A 17,418-nucleotide genomic window follows, 5' to 3' on the forward strand; every position below is an offset into this window, starting at 1 on the left:
TTTTTTTTTTTAATAGCTTGGTCAATAATATTAGCCCTCTGCCAACAGGTGAGGGTCATGCAAACTGTCATCTATACAGATGTAACCTTGGATCCTCATAGCTCAAATCATTGAATCTAGCTGCAAAGAAATATTACATAAAACTAATGACAATGATGAAGGCCATCAGTTAAAAATAATAGTGAAAACTCATGCCCCCTCCCCCCCAACACACATCTTTTTAAAAGAAAGGAGGGAAATAATGGTTAGTGTATTGGGCTAAAAGCCAGAGAAGCAAGGGTTCAAATCGCCCTACTGCTTGTGATTTTGAGCAAGCCACGTAACTCACCATTGCCTCAGGTTTAAAAAAAAAAAAAATTCTGAGCACTCCAAGGACAATATACCTGAATGTGTAACTTGCCTTCAGCTAATATTAAAGAGATACGAGGAGACCACTGAAAAGTTCTCAGCCCAACCAAGAACAGAATGATGGTGAGCAATGAAGCTCACAAGTTATTCCACACTTTTCTTGGCACTTTCCGTTTCAATGATATGACATGAAACAAAAAAGTGTGGATTAATTTGTAAGTTTCATGGTTCCACATCATTCTCGTCTTGGTTGGGCTGAGAACATTTCAGCAGCCCCTCATAAAAGCTAAACTCCTTTCTTTCCTTTCCATGTAATCATCATTCCACTCACCCGTAATGTTCCACAATCTCTATGGTAATATCTGAAGATTTAAAGTGTCAAGTATTATTAAAAGCTTTACGTAAACCAGAATACCAGAAGTTACCCTTAGGTCAAACAATTTAGAAATAAGAAACATATCGAGTCTTAATGGAAAGCATTAAACTGGCTAAAAAACACAAGAACTTTTAAATCAATATGAGATGGTCTTTCCAAATGCAGGACAATTATCTTATCCACTTCTAACATATTCCAGAGCAACCTTCATGTGTGGACCAAACAATGCTCCAAAGATTCAGAGAGAGACACTCTCATTGTAGAACTCAGAAAATAATTCTTCATTGCTTGTCAATGAGAATTCAAAATGCTTATTTTTAAAAAGGATGACATATTTTTTCAAGGCTGAGAAACATGTATGATGGCATTATGAAATTGTAATCCTTCACTTTAAAATATTTAAAAGAATTGATAAAGGTCCATACTATGCATGTGTCTTGGAGGACTTGTGTAGAGAGAATAATGTTCACGCATATCAAGGGTGTTAATTAGCTTTTCTTCACAGAAATCTCACACCTAGAATGTGTGAGGAGATACTGTTATTAGTATAACCCTCAGAGTACATCTAAGCACATTTACACTACATAGGGCTGGCCTTCACCTCCTCCCATAAGAGTTCACTCTTTTTACCAGGCACACTTCCTTTCTATAGGAAAATAGTCATGGGATAGTCACTGCTTTGATAATTACGTCCCAATCATAACAAATATGCATTCTGACATGTTAGAAGAGAGGTAATAGAACAGTCAACCTCTGGTGGCATTTCACTGTACTTATAACCATTTCTACCATTTCTTTCAGTTCTCTTTCCCTCTCTAGAGATCAGCCGTACTCTATAATGGTTAAACTTGTGGTGATTCAACTCTAGTTAAGATGATTTTGCTTAAATATTATTTTTTTCCAAGCTTCATCGAAATGTATTTACTTGAATGATTTCAAATTCCCATTTGCTTTATTTGTGCTGTTCCTAATGAGCTCAGTTCAAAATAAACTGCCTCAGATTTACCATATGCCTGTATAGATTTTAAATATTTAAAAAAAAAAATTGTTCACGACTTAACTGGTGGTTACAAGCTTGTGCTAATCCAGGGGTGCACAACTCCGGTCCTCGAGGACCAAATCCAGTCAGGTTTTCAGGATTTCCTCAGTTAATTTGCATGAGATCTATTTGCCTGCACTGCTTCTATTGTATGCATATTGATCTCATGCATATTCATTGGGGAAATCCTGAAAACCTGGCCTTGCGAGGGCTGAAGTTGTGCACCCCTACTCTAATCTATCAGCAATCTCATTCTAGTTGTATGCGAACTGGGTGTCCAACTAAATCATACCTCTGGCAGTTTGTTGCTCTTGGAAAAACTTTGAAATTTGTGTGGAGTGTCTTCAGTTCTGAGGCCTCTACATGTCATTTTGGGGAAAAAAAATCAGTTAAAAAAAAAATCCAGTTAAAATTTAAAGTTGTGTAATGCTAATATATAGTTCAGTTTTGGTAAACTAAGTTCTCTTACATGTGATCCAAGCAACATGGGCTTAACTATTGTTTGCAAAAGATTTGGTCATGATTTGAGTTAAACTAAATTAGCTAGCTCATTTGTAGTCCATGCTGGTATGTTTTAGGCTTTTGACAATTAATTTGTACTAATGAAAAAAACAATTTTGGATGATCTCAGGTTGAGTAGGATTCAAATTTTGTTATATGGTTATGGTTTATGTAGGTATATTCTAAAATGTATTACAATGAAAACAAGTCCACTTATCAACAGATCAACAGTATGTTCAGGACTTGTATACAAAATATCTATGATATATATATATGTTTTTCTTTACCAAAGAGCTCTCTGATACCTGTGCTGTTAAATCATGCTTGATTTTCCTAACAGCTTATGCAGGCCAAGGATATCTTTCAGTGAGCTCTATGTTTTATAAAAAAGTGCTAATGCTTTGTGCAATAAACTTAAATAAAGTGCTATAGTGCTAATAATATAACTGGAACTGGCACTTATCTTATAATGCCTTCAGATGTAGACAGATTTAACTCATTGTGCCCAACGGGACCCGTTTCGCCTTACTAAAACATTTTGCTCATCCAAAATTAATTCATCTAACACTAGCTCAAAAGGAGCTAATACAAAAGAACTGTTCAACATAGTTACAAATTTATTTGACACCACACACCACACTCAACCCATGCATAATATAAAGCTACCCTCAGCAAATGATCTAGCACATTTCTGTTCAAAAATTAAAAACCTAAGAAATAACCACTCGACAGTTGTCACAAGCGAACATCAATCAACTGATATACATGGAAATGAAATACCAGCAGACATGATTTGGAGTTCCTTCCACAATTTAGAATGGAATAACTACATCAAGTTATATAACAAATACTCTAAATCATACTGTGTCCTGGACTTATGTTCCCCAAAAATTATGAAAGCAGCTCCATTAGACTTTAACTTATCTTTGTTAAATTATTTAATCAATAACCTAACCAATGGAAAATTCCCCACTAATAATGGTCATATCATAATAACCCCAATTCCAAAAAACCACAAAGAATCATCAATATCAGTAACCAACTATAGACCAGTATCATCCATTCCATTCATTGTAAAAATCACGGAAGGATTGGTATACACCCAACTGATGGAATATCTCGACCAGTTCTCTCTTTTGCACAAAACTCAATCTGGTTTTAGGCCTCTGTTTAGCACTGAGGCAGTAATTGCAGCTATCCTGGATAATTTGCGCTACTTGTTTAGTAAGGGCCTCAATGCCCTTATCATGCAATTTGACATGAGCTCTGCCTTTGACTTGGTGGACCATGGGAAACTGTTACAATGCCTAGATGTAATTGGAATCAGAGGAGAGGTATTAAACTGGTTTTGAGGTTTTCTCATATCCCGCACCTACCAAGTACGTTTTAATTACGATCTCTCTGATACATGAAGCAACTCATCTGGCATGGCACAGGGGTCACCATTATCCCCTCTGCTCTTCAATGTTTACATGTCCTCATTGGGTGCGCAATTGTCCCAGCTGGGGATAAAACTATTCAGCTACGCTGATGACTTCACGATAATTATCCCATTTACTACCTCTATCTCTGAAGTCACCCCCAAAGCAACAGAAGTACTAAATCTGATGGAACAATGGATGACTGAATTCAGACTAAAGCTAAATTCAGAGAAAACAAATTTTTTTATAGCATCACCACACCCACTTGACACTAAAGCATCAATGTGCATCAATAACCTTAGTTATCCCATTCAACCCACTATGAAGGTATTGGGAGTAACACTGGACCAGAGACTGACCATGAAAGACCAGGTAGACTCCTTGATTAGAAAGATCTTTCTCACCCTCTGGAAGCTTCGGTCCATCAAAGCTTATTTTGATGTCCCATCATTTAGAATTCTGGTACAATCTTATATACTGAGTCAACTTGACTATTATAACATTGCCTACTTGGCACTCTCCCAGAAGAATATGCGGTGGTTCGGCTACTTTGTGGACTGCAAAAGTTTGATCATGTAACACCTTCCTATCAACTTCTACACTGGCTGCCGATGGAGGCATGTGTGAAATTCAAGTTTGGTTGTTTTTGCTTCAAGGTACTTTACGGCTTAACCCCTAAATATATAACAGACCTTTTCTCTTTCACAACCAACAGACATAGAAGAAGCTCACATCCGAACTTTGTTTCTCTACCGGCTAGAGGCTGTAAATTAAAAGTCATCACCAACATCTCTTCTCACATCAAGCAGCATTATGGGGTAAAGATCTGGAACAACTGCTCGTGCCTACTACTAATAGGGAATTCAGGAAATGCCTAAAAACACATCTGTTCCTGAAGTACTTAGGTAATGGACCTATACAATCTTAGTCTTCACAATCTTAGTCCTCAACAAAAGATCTGAACTCTGAACTATGTTTATTCCACTCAATCTGTAATGCCTTTTGATCATTGTAAACCACTTAGAACTTCGCAGTCCTGCGGTATATAAACTGTAATTATTATTATTACTATTACTGTTGGCCTCTTCAGGGGTCTACTCATAGGCAGCTCTGCCCAATGTTGTAGCCTATGATTAGATCCCTGAAGAAGCCGACAGTAAGGCGAAACGGGTCCCGTTGGGCACAATGAGTTAAATCTGTCTACAACGGAAGGCATTATAAGATAAATGCTGGTTCCAGTTATATTATTAGCACTATAGCACTTTATTTAAGTTTATTGCACGAAGCATTAGCACTTTTTTATAAAACATAGAGCTCAGTGAAAGATATCCTTGGCCTTCATAAGCTGTTAGGAAAATCAATCATGATTTAACAGCGCAGGTATCTGAGAGCTCTTTGGTAAAGAAAAACATATATATAAATCGTAGATATTTTGTATGCAAGTCCTGAACATACTGTTGTTATGTAGGTATATACCATCTTAATCCAAGTCATATTACGGTAACATAAATAGGGACCCTCTTACTAAACTATGCGAAAAAGTAGCCTGCAGTATCTGTAGTACAGAGCTTTCCTGAGCATGAAGACCACTTTTAGCATAGTTGTGAAATGGCATCATTTACTATTTCTCCCATTTATGGCTACGCGCTAATTTCCCAATTAGTGTGTGGCCATTAGCATGGGAGCCCTTACCAACACCTATTTACTAAGTAGTAAGGGCTCTTGCGCTAACCACATGCTAATTGGTTAGTGTGTGGCAATAAGTAACAATAATAGTGGTAATAGTAGCAGTAGTAATATCAGGTCTATGTGCTAGATTCACTAAACCTTCTGATCCTGTTCCGATAATTGCAAAACCAGTTTTACTAGTTTTGCAATCGTTCCCTGACCCCAACCTGATTCACTAAACTGCTGCCCAATCAATATCCTACTCGTTCCGATCCACCAATGCAAATGAGGGGAAATAGCATGCAAAAGTAGGAAGCCATCGATTCACTAAGAAGAAGAAACACCGATTGGGTTTGCCGATCTGAAAAGAAGCGACTGCTGAGGACCAGTCACTTACTATCCTTGCTTACTCTCCTGCCTCTATCGCCCTGAAATATCAGTATCGAAGTTATAGCCCAGTAGCGTGCCGAGGGGGGGGGCAGTCCGCCACGGGTGCACGTCTTGGGGGGGTGCACAGCCGGCCAGGTCCGGGTCTTCCTGCCCTACTACCCGTGTCCTCCTGCCCTTCCTTTCCCACGGTCCACGCCGCTGCAATCTTACCTCCCTGCTGCTGCTGCTAATTGCCGACAAGAAGTCTTCGTTACGGCACGTTCCGGGCCAGCCAGGCAGTGATTGGCTGGCTCGGAACGTCCTCTCCGATGTCAGAATTGACATCGGAAAGAAGACTTCTTGTCGGCGATTAGCAGCAGCAGCAGGGAGGTAAGATTGCAGCGGCGTGGACTGGGGGAAAGGAAGGAGAGAGGCGTTTTTTTTTTTTCCGCAGCAGGGAGGTAAGGATGTAGGCAGGCAAGCTGGCTGGCTTTAGTGCGGCAGGGATGGAGGGAGATAGGTAGGCAGGCAGGCAGGCAGGCAGACTTTGGGGTGGACAAAATCTGGAAGGTAGTGGGGGACATAAGAAGGAGGCACTGAGGGCACTAAGAACACGGGAATGGGGCACTGGAGGCATTATGGACACAGGAAGGAGGCACTGGGGGCACTATGGACACAGGAAGAAGGCACTGGGGGCACCAAGGACACAGGACGGAGGCACTGGGGGCACTATGGACACGGGAAGGAGACACTGGGGGCACTATGGACACGGGAAGGAGGCACTGGGGGCACTATGGACATGGGACGGAGGCACTGGGGGCACTAAGGACACGGGACGGAGGCACTGGGGGCACTAAGGACACGGGACGAAGGCACAGGGGGCACTATGGACACAGGACGGAGGCACTGGGGGTATTAAGGACACAAGATGGAGGCCCTGGGGGCACTATAGATACAGGACGGAGGCACTGGGGGCACTAAGGACACAGGATGGAGGCCCTGGGGGCACTATAGACACAGGACGGAGGCACTGGGGGCACTAAGGACACAGGACGGAGGCACTGGGGCACTATGGACACAGGATGGAGGCACTGGGGGTACTATATACACAGGATGGGGGCACTGTGGACACAGGAAGGAGGCACTGGGGGCACTATGGACACAGGACGGAGGCACTGGAGGCACTAAGGACATGAGAAGTTGGCACTTGGGGCATTAAGGACACAGGATGGAGGCACTGGGGACACTAAGGACACGGGAAGGAAGGAGGGAGGGAATAGAAAGGGAAAATTGTTGGGCCTGAGTGCAGAAAGAAAGAAATGAAGGAAAGGATACACAGTCAATTAATAGATGTCTCCTTTTGATGAAAAAAATAAATGGTCACATTACCTCTGACTTACTTTCTCTGCAGCAGAATCGGCAGCTGCGCTGAGGTGTAGGAAGGTCCTGTGATGACTCATCTGCCAGCTCTGCTCCCGAAGAAGCAAGTTACGTCGGAGGGGGTGGACCCGGCAGACACAGTCATTGCGGGACTTTGCCACAAATCCCTGCGTCTACCAGGTCCACCCCCTCCGACGTAACTTACTTCTTCCGGAGCAGAGCCAGCAGACAAATCATCGCAGGACCTTCCAGCATGCGGCTGCTGCGTCCACTCCAGAGCAAGTATGTTGGAGTGGGGTGGACTGGCAGCCAGCAGCTACAGTCATCGTGGGACCTTGCTGCATGAAGGGAGAGAAAGGAGCAGGATTGCTGGAATGGAAGAGTGGTGGAGGAAAAGAAAGGGAGCAGGGTGGTATGGAAGGGTGGTGCTAATGGAATTGATGTACAGAGAAAGGAGAGAGACATAAGGGGGAAAGATATTGGAGAGAAAGAAAGGGGGCAGATGCTGATTGAAGAGGGGTGGATGGCGAGAGAAAGGGCAGACATTGGATGGTAGTGGGAAGCCTATGCTGGATGGAAGTGCAGATGGGAGAGATAAGGGAGCAAATGCAGGAAGGAAATGGGAGGAGAGAAAGAGGGGAGCAGACGCTGGATGGAAGTGGACAGAGATAGGAGAAGGTACAAGATGGAAGGGTTGGAGAAAGAGGGTACATGATGGATGGAGGGGATAAATAAAAGGAGGGCACATGATGGGGAGAAAAGTATTGAGTTAGGGAAACACTGGAGGGGTGAGGGAAAGAGGTGGCAAGCTTTAGGTAGACAGTAAAAAAGGACATTGATGAGAGGGTAATAAGAATGTAATCTAGAGAGATGCAGAAAATAAATTGAAAAGGAAAATGAGGGAAAAAAAGGGAAAGGGATTGCAGAGGAGAGGTGTGGGAGAGGGAAAGAGAGGAGAGAGATGCCAGACCAATGGGGGTGAAAGGAGAGATGGAAGGGAGAGGTATACAGTTTCTGGAAGGGGCATAGAAGGAGAGAAGATGCCATATAGGGGAAGAGAGACGGCAGACAGTGGATGGAAGGAAGAGAGTTACAAGAAGATGAGGAAAGCAGAAACCACAGAAGACAAAGGTAGAAAAAAATTCTATATTTATTTATTGCTTTAGGAGACATGTGTCGCTGTTTCTGTGGTGCAATGTATGCAGAGTTCAGCTTCTTACTGGTTCAATTTAACCTTTGGCTATGTATTTCTATTTTATCCCCCCTTTTTACAAAACTGTGGAACGTTTTTAGCACCAGCCGTGGTGGTAGCAGCTCTGATGCTCAGAATTCTATGAGCGTCAGAGCTGTTACCACCGTGGCTAAAATCCACACTACAGTTTTGTAAAAGAGGAAGGGGTTAGTTTGTGATTACATATTCCATACTAGGCAAAGGTGTTTTCTGTGCTCTGTGTGTTCGAAAGACATGGTTTTTTGTTAGAATTGACTGCAGGATTGATCTGTACTAGTCTGGCTTATTTAGTTTTACAATGGGTATATTGATGTTGTACTGCTCACTGCAGTATGTAAGATGCTGCCTTTTCCTAGGTACTCATGTGTGACATGTGGCTTGTTACTAAAAATCATGTTTTTCGTACAGATGGGGGGAGGGTCAAAAAATGATGAGCCCCGGGTGTCACATATGCTAGGTACGCCACTGTTACAGCCCCATATAAAACAATCATCAAAGTTAAAAATAAAACTGTACAATATCTTTACATATGTGTAAGAATTCCTTTTTTATATATTCTGAAAAAAGTACATTGCAAGCCCGTGGTTTTAACCCACGGGTTTAAAGCGTGTTCTGCTCGATAATCTGGCTACACAAAGTAATTCACTGCGTCGGTCACAAATCATTCCTTTTTAAAAATGTCCAACTCGTACCACCCCTCCCCCTTTTTTTGAGCACGCTTGTGCTTTGCCACCAATGACGTGCGGGAATAATCCCCGCCCACTAACTACATAGGAAGGGCGAAGAGCTAGCGCATTCGTAAATTGTATCAATAAACAACAAGGATACTCTGCGCATGCGTTTCGATCGTTCTTACAGCGATATGTGGGATTGCTATAGGGCATGCGTCTGATCAGATCATTTGCATGTAGAATCTGTAGTGAATCAGTTGCTCAGCAAAACTTGGCCAAGAATTACCCAACAACGATCCAGATCGGTAAGTTTAGTGAATCTAGGCCTATGTTAAGTGTAAGTAGCATGGAGTGACAGGTTGGACCATCAAGATTTTGCAGAAGTACTTCTATATCCTGCACATTATTTGGACTGTGGTCAGTTTGCATGAGTTACCTACTCCAACTTAAAAGAGTGTGTTGGTATGTAGTTTCCAAATCTACAACCCTAGTGCATGTTATTGCTTAAGAATACACACCATTTATCAATAGGTGCCATACTGTGTAGTCTTGTGCACTGTTGAACATTAGGGCATAATATTAAACAGCAGGGCACACTATCATAAAATTGCAAAAAAATAAAATAAAATGAAAAAATCTAAATGAAATGAAAAAAAATCCCATAAATGGCATGGACTACTATACAAATGAATGTTGTTTGCCAGTAAATCCATAAACTTTACCCTCTAACTTTCCCTCTCAGTACAGAGGTTAAGCTTACTCATTTATACTCTCAAAGGTGGGTGGAAATTAATTGTGTGGAAGACTCACTGGTCAAAGGACTAATCAATGCAGTTAAATGATTTACTTTTTATGAAAAATGAGTGTCTAAATTTGTAAAATAGGGTATTAAAGTTTAGTTGGGCCTTGTCAACTGTATTAAAAAATTGTTATATCACCTATAAAACATTGGCTCCCAATTAGCCAACGCTGTGCATTCAAGGCCCTGGCAATAGCACACAAAAGAATTTATGCCACCACCCCCTCCTACATAAAATCCAAGCTACCCATCTACATCCCCACCCACACCCTCCGCTCAGAAACGGAGATACGCCTATGCATTCCCCCCGGAAGGTCCCTCCTCTCAGAAACCGCCCACAAACGCTCCTACAGCCACTTCATTCCCCAACTCTGGAACCAACTCCCCCCTCAACTCAGACTACAGAGCTTACTAATGAAATTCCGGAAAATGGTAAAGACCATCCTCTTCAACTAAAAGTCACCCTCAGTCTACACCCAACCCCTTAAACCCCACCTCTACCCTTCTTTCTCCATTCTAATCTTCTGCCTAAATTTCTGTATAGTCCACTCTCAGCCTATACTCAAATAACTTGTATCTAAACTAAACTACTTATATTTAAACTACTGTTCTTAATTTGCTGTATAGTCCCTATATTTACACTGCTGCACAGTCTCGTATGTCCAAGTATTTAAATCTACTGTATAATCTTGTATGTCCAATTCACTCCATTGTGAATGTTTACTTGTAAACTGTTCTGAGCTACTGGGAGGACGGGATAAAAATCTAAATAAATAAATAAATATAGAATAATCTTCTGGTAGGGGTGGTAAAGAAAAAGACTGTTCCTCCTTCCCACACATACACACACACTTTATGCCAAGCCACCCATTCTAATCCTATGGGCAGCTTGGCATTTAGTTTGCACTGCTCAGCAATGCGGATTGATAAAAGTGTGTGTGTGTGTGGTGTCTGAATTCAACAAAGTGTGGAAAAGGAGGAGATAGTAGATGCTGCGGATGGGCAAACTGGATGGGCCATTTAGCCTTTATCTGCCGTCACATTTCTAAGTTTCTATGAATAATTTCCATTGAAAATGAAGGCAAGGTCTGGAAATGTCTTGAATCTTGAACTTGAACCAGGGGAAAAATCACTTGGATGTTTCCCAGACACTAAGCCCATTTCTGGCACAGCCATAGAATAGGCATTTTTCTCATTATGGAATTTCTGGCCATCAGTAATGTCAGCATTAGCTCACACCCATTAAAAACACTTAAGGACTCTCTTACTAAAGCCGTAGCAAAAGTGGCAGATCTTTCTTGCACACAAAGGCCACTTTTGATGTGGCTGAAAATAGGTCCATTTTCCCATTGTCCCAATTAAACGCAAAATTAGTGCATGGCTATTAAAAAAAAAAAAAAATAAGACTTTGTGATTCTCTAGTACCACCTATTTTGTAGGTGGTAAGGGCCCCTACACTACACCTGTGCTAATCAATTAAGCAGTGATGCCATGCCCTTTCTCCACCACCCAACATGCACCCTTCCTCGAAAATTTGTCATTTTACCATGCGACACCTGCGCATGTACCGTGGTAAGCCTTTTTAATGTGTGGTAAATGCGTGCTAGAGCATATTGCTGTTTAATAAAAAGGCCCCTTACTGTAGGAACATGGTACATGGGCTTGTTGTGGCACTGGGGCTTGCGTGCATCTATGAAGCGGAAAGTTATGCTGTTGGTAGCTTCACAATCAGCAGGGCCTCCGAAGGCATACGGGTTTCAGCGGCGATGTCAGACTAACAATGCACCACCCGTCTGGGCAGGAGCAGATGGGCAGTGTTGATGGTGAAGGATCGCGCTTGATGCGACAATGGTGACAACATCAAATTTATACTGCACAGAAGAAAAAGCCCGACAATCTACTTCTGTATTCTGCCACGGGTACTTGATATCATTATCAAGTCGCTAGGACACAAACATGAGTCAATGGCGCCTAACAATTGTAGGAGCAGTAAGGGTTCCTGCTTTAGGCCTGCATTATTCAGTCAGCACGTGCTAGTGTCAGGGCCCTAGCTGAAAAACACATCCATCCCCATTCTCCAACCCTGATGTGCCCCCTGAAAAAAATGTTTAAAAAAAAAATAAATTACCATGCGGTTAGTATGTATAAATGACAAAACTAATTTTTTCCTTGTTAGATTCCTTTACACATCCAGGGAGGGTGGGGGGTGGAATATTTATTTGGAAGAGTAAAATTAATTTTTATTATATTGATAGTATAATATATAATATTATTGTTTATAATTAAGATAAGAAGGGGTTAAAAAAAATTGTTCAATGTAATAATGTGATGATAACAATGTATTTTCATACAGTTTTTTTCTGATTCTTTAATTGTATACATTCTAAAGTTTGAAATGTCAATAAAGATTTACAAAATGAAAAAAAAAAAAAGATGACAAAAGTAATGTGGAGCATTTTAGCACGCCCTGCATTAGGCCTTTTTTACTGTATAAGGCATATGTTAGCAGCTAATGCAGCTTAGTAGAAAGATCCTATTATTTGCACATATCTGGTAACAATTGTAAAATGTTTCTCTTGGGAAATGCTAGCTAAAATGCAGGAGGATCACCTTTGAGAATCCTTAGAATTCAGTTTCCAAATTAACCCCCCTCCCTTTTACGAAGCTGTGTTAGGCTTTATTTATCACTGGCCGAGGCAGTATTAGCTCTGATGCTCATAGGAATTCTATAAGCGCCAGAGCTAATATTGCTGTGGCCGGCGATAAAAACGCCAAACATGGCTTAGTGAAAGGGTGGGGGGGGGAAGGAAATAATCTACATGCACAGGGGATATGGGTGACTAAATTACGCCAGGCGTACACCTGGCAGGGCCTCCGTGTGTGCGAATCACCGGACTTGATGGACCGAAGGTCTGATCCGAAGATGGCGCTTCTTATGTTCTAATTCTATACCCAAATTCCAGTAAACTCTTATTATACATTAAAGGTCAAAATGAGAATTCATACTAACATTTTAAAGATCTTGATGGCAAATACAGATAACAGTGGTTAAGTCTAGTTATTACCAGCAACATTTTTTTTTTTTTTTCAAATTAATGCTATATTGTGAACCTTTACTCTGTATGATTGTTCAAACCCATTTAAACTAAAGGAATTCATTCCCATTTCCAGGGGTGAAAGAATCAGAATTTTTCATCTCCTTCAATTACTCATGACGGAGAATCTGTTTTCTCCACAGTTGTTCCCAGTCACTCAGTAAGTAACAAATATAACAGAAATGAGAGAAAGATGAAAGAGAGCGTGCATACCTCAAAAAAAAAAAAAAAAATCTCAGTGTTTCATTCTCAAGGCCCTGGTAATAGCACATAAAAGAATTAACGCCACCACCTTTGCCTACATAGAATCCAAGCTAACCCTGTACACCCCCACCCACCCCCTCCGCTCGGAAATGGAGAAACGCCTATGTATCCCCCCCGGAAGGTCCCTCCTGTCAGAAACCGCCCACAAACACTCCTACAGCCACTTCATCCCCCAACTCTGAAACCAACTCACCCCACAAATCAGATTACAGAACTCATTGATGACCTTCCGGAAAGCGGTAAAGACCCTCATCTTCAACTAAAATTACAACTGCAATCTACCCCTCACCCTCCTCTAAACTCTACCTCCCTTCTACCGTCCTTTCTACATTCTGATCCCTTACTTAAATTGCTGTATAGTCCATTCTTAACCTGTTCTTAAATTGCTGTATAGTCCTTGTACTTAAACTACTGTATAGTCTTTGTATTGTCCAAATGTACTCCACTGTAAATGTTTGCTTGTTGGCTGTTCTGAGCTACTGGGAGGACAGGATAAAAATCTAAATAAATAAATAAATAAGACTGCGGCCCCAAAGTTCTAAAATTATTGTTAAATTCTTATGGGTTGCTGTAGTGCCGGTAAAACTTTGCATGTAATTGAGCTCTGTGGAGGTCCACGGAAATTCCATCAGATCAGCCATTGGCAAAAGTGACTGACACATGCGCAGAATAGTCCACAGAAAGAGACATAAATGTGTGCATGTGCCAGGAAATGCTAAGTTATTGGCACACATGAGAATCAATCAAAGGCATGCCTTATTGCAGTGCAAACACAAAAGAAACTGTGGAATTGTTGATCCTGATGAAATCTTTATTTGAAAAAGGTGCAGATAAATTAAAAAATAAAAAACAATATGAAAATATAAAACACAGCAAATAGTGTGGCAGGCAGTGTTTCGGTTGTATAAGACCTTCTTCTGGGGTCCGGTACTTCTATAAACCACAAATTAAGATTGCATAAATGAGCAAACCAAGATATTGTGTACAGTAATGCATAGCGGATCAGCTGGCACTGTCGGCTACGCATTACTGTATACAGTTTCTTTTCTGTTTGCACTGCTGTTTTCCTTGTGGAATCTCTTTGGTAGACCCTTTTTTTGTTTTCCTTGCCTTGGGTGCACATCATAAGCATCCATCGATGTCATTGGCAGAGGGAGAGTGGAGGAGAACTAACAGCAAACCATACAAATGCAAATGCTTTTTTTTTTTTTCTACACTTCCACCTCTCATGCAATCAGAGGACCCAGAGCTGCTGGCATATGCTTTTAACAGATGTGCCTCTAAGACATATGAATGAGACCCACTTTTAACATGTATATGGACCCCACACCCCACAAGTATAACTTCCATCTCCCATGCAATCTGCAGCAAAGACCCAATGGTGTACACTTTTGATTCATGCGCATGAGATATGCCTTTAACACACTACCAGCACTTCCAGACCTGCAGGTAATTTTGGAGCATTAAAGGTCAGTGTAGAAGGACCCTATTATTTGCACATATCTGGTAATAATTTTGAAATGTTTCTCTTGGGAAATGTTTCCTTAGAATTCAGTATCCTAATTAAACCCCCTTTTACGAAGCCATATTATGTTTTTTTTTTTAATTATTGCCAACCACAGCGGTATTACATCTGACACTCATAGGAATTCTATGAGCGTCAGAGCTAATACTGTTGCGGCCGGTGATAAAAAAGCCTAGCATGACTTTGTTAAAGGCTGGTTAAGGAAATAATCTAGATGCACAGGAATACAATGTATGCTTTTAGTCTATACCCAAATTCCAGTAAACTCATATTATACAGTAAAGGCCAAAATGATAACTTTTAAGCGGCCCTTCATATGTACTAATATGTTATTATGTAAACTGCCTAGAATTATTGAATAGTTTAATCATAGGTAGTGGAATGCTTTTTTGTTAGGAGGGCCCAAAAGTTCCGTCCAAGACCTGCCCAAGCCCCACCCAAGGCCCCACCTTCATAATAATCTTACCAATTGAAAATGCCATTTCTTCCATTCATTTTTCATATATACACAATATAATCTTATTAACAATACACAATGGTAACCACAAAATGAAACTACACAAAGTATATTCTTTTCCCCTCCCCACTATTGCACTGTGCAATGTCTCCCTCTTTCTCACTGTCCACCATCTCTCTCTCTCACCTCCCTCTTGCATTCCTTTCATTTGCCCTATTGATCCCTTTCCAGCACCACATCCAATATTTCTCCCTCTCATCTCTCTCTACCTCACTCCTCTCCTACCACCATGTCCAACAATTGTTTCCTTCCCTATGCCTAACAATTCTTCTCTTTCTTCCTTTCCCTCACATCCATGTTCAACAATTCTCCTTTTCTATTCCCTCCCCCACCTCAGAATCTCTTTCCCCTCTCCCTCCATCCTATGTCCCAAATTAGGGCCCCCTCCCTCCTTCCTTCCAGCCTTTGTCCCAAGTCTGTGCCCCCATTTTTCCCTTCTGTGTCCCATATTCATGCCCCTCCCTCCTTCCTTCCTTTGTACCCAGTTCATGCTCCCTTTCTTTCTTCCATGTCTCAATGCGCCCCTCTCCCTCCCTCCTGTGACCCAATGCACCTCTCTCTCTCCCTCCCTTCCTCCTCTCCCTCCTGCCCTCATTTGAGTCCCAACATCTCTCCCAAGTCCTATATGTTCTCTCTCTCCCCCGAATCTGAAATATCACCTGTCTTCCGGCCAGCGTGCCTGCTGGTTGACTCTCTCGGCCTTGTCTCCTTGCTGATTTCTACTTCTTCCTACTGCGCAAGTGTATACCTTTAATTTCTCCTAAATGTGCAGTGCCATCCTGATGTCGGCCCGACGTCTTCCTTCCATTGCAGTCCGCCCTAGCGGAAACAGGAAGTTGTCAGAGAGGGTGGGCCGCAGTGGAGGGAAGATGCCGGGGCTGACATCAGGACGGCGCTGCACTTTTAGGAGAAATTAAATGTATATGCTTGCGCGGTAGGAAGAAGTAGAAATCAGCAAGGAGACAAGGCCGAGAGAGTGGACCAGCAAGCACGCTGGCCGGAAGGCATGCGGTGAGAAGGAGTAGAAGTCGGCGAGGGGTCACGGCCGAGAGTGCCCCGCTTCTTTCCCTGCAGGATCGCTGCAATTACTAGCAATTTATGGGGAGGCCATGGCCCCTGTGGTCCCATCCCCCCCCATTCTGACGCCTATGAGTTTAATCAATATATTTTTTTTATAAATACACTGTATGAAGTGCCCATGCCTTTCCCAGATCCATGGACCTTGAAATTGCACACTCTGGAATGTGAGTGTTTGACTTCTAGAATAGCAACTAAGGGCAATTACATCCATGACTGTTAACTGATGCCAACTCCAACAACAGCCATCACCCTGAGTGTTCATTTTAATATTAATGATCTTGTACTACATTTACATAGTATTATCAGAGGATGCTCTGAAGCACGGAAAAGACCATGCAGAGCCATTATGTGCATTGGAAGGTAAAATACTTTGACGCTAAATCAGTTAGAACTGTTTTAGCATCGATCGTTAAAGGCACTATAAGTTTAGAACATCGGGGCCTGAGTCAGAAGAGTGCAATTAGACAGTTAATTGTAGTGCATGTATAAAAGAATCTCATTGGAAAATCAAGTTGATTTTTTTAAATCAAAGAGAGATTGGCTGCACCTCTGGGAGAAGGGGGTTGGAAGGAGGAAGAGAGAGAGAGAAAATGAAAGAAAGAGCAAAACACCCATGGAAGAGTTAGATTGGAAGGAGACACAGAGAGAGAAATAAAGAAACAACCACTGGAGGGGGGTTAGAAAGGAAGAGAGAGAGAGAGAGAAAGAAAGAGCCACTCGCAGGAAAAAGGGGATGGAAGGAGAGAGAGAGAAAGAGAAAAGCACCTGTAAGAGAGGGGGATTGGAAGAAGAGAGAAAAAGAAAGAAAGAAGCACTCTTAAGAGAGGAGGGTTGAAAGGAGAGAGAGAAAACAAAGAAAAAAAGAAGCACCCACAGGAAGAGTATTGGCAGGAGAGAGAGAGAGAAGGGCTAAAAGGGTACAGAGGATGGGAAGAAAAACTAAGAAAATGGGTGAAAGGTGGGTGTAGGAGGTAAGTAGTGAGAGGTATGGGTGGAACAGAGCAGTGTGTATGGGGTGGGGCAGGGGGAATCAAATGTTCTCTTTTTTTACTTTACAAATATGATAACCCTGAGTCTGTAGATCCCATTAGTATGGATGAAAGTGCCATCTCTTCTTTCCAGAGCTTACATGTG

General features: G+C 41.8%; 1 protein-coding gene and 1 long non-coding RNA gene across 4 annotated transcripts in view; one reads left to right on the forward strand and one right to left on the reverse strand.

Annotated features, from left to right (window-relative positions):
• Positions 1-1,154: 1,154 nt before the first annotated feature.
• LOC117359759 lies at positions 1,155-15,959 on the reverse strand. The gene is made up of 3 exons (XR_004539294.1): positions 15,864-15,959; positions 2,056-2,122; positions 1,155-1,240 (listed from the first exon to the last, which is right to left on the reverse strand). It is a non-coding gene; the product is annotated as an uncharacterized LOC117359759 (long non-coding RNA).
• Positions 15,960-16,059: 100 nt separating this feature from the next.
• Positions 16,060-17,418, forward strand: part of TENM3 (teneurin transmembrane protein 3) — a 2,583,516-nt gene continuing 2,582,157 nt past the window's right edge. For all 3 annotated transcript variants that reach the window (XM_033942956.1, XM_033942961.1, XM_033942964.1), the window contains exon 1: positions 16,060-16,644. The gene's annotated coding sequence lies outside the window, so the exon portion shown is untranslated. The remainder of the gene's footprint in view (positions 16,645-17,418) is intronic.

The sequence above is a fragment of the Geotrypetes seraphini genome, chromosome 1, assembly GCF_902459505.1.
Source record: "Geotrypetes seraphini chromosome 1, aGeoSer1.1, whole genome shotgun sequence".
NCBI classification, from domain to species: Eukaryota; Metazoa; Chordata; class Amphibia; order Gymnophiona; family Dermophiidae; genus Geotrypetes; species Geotrypetes seraphini.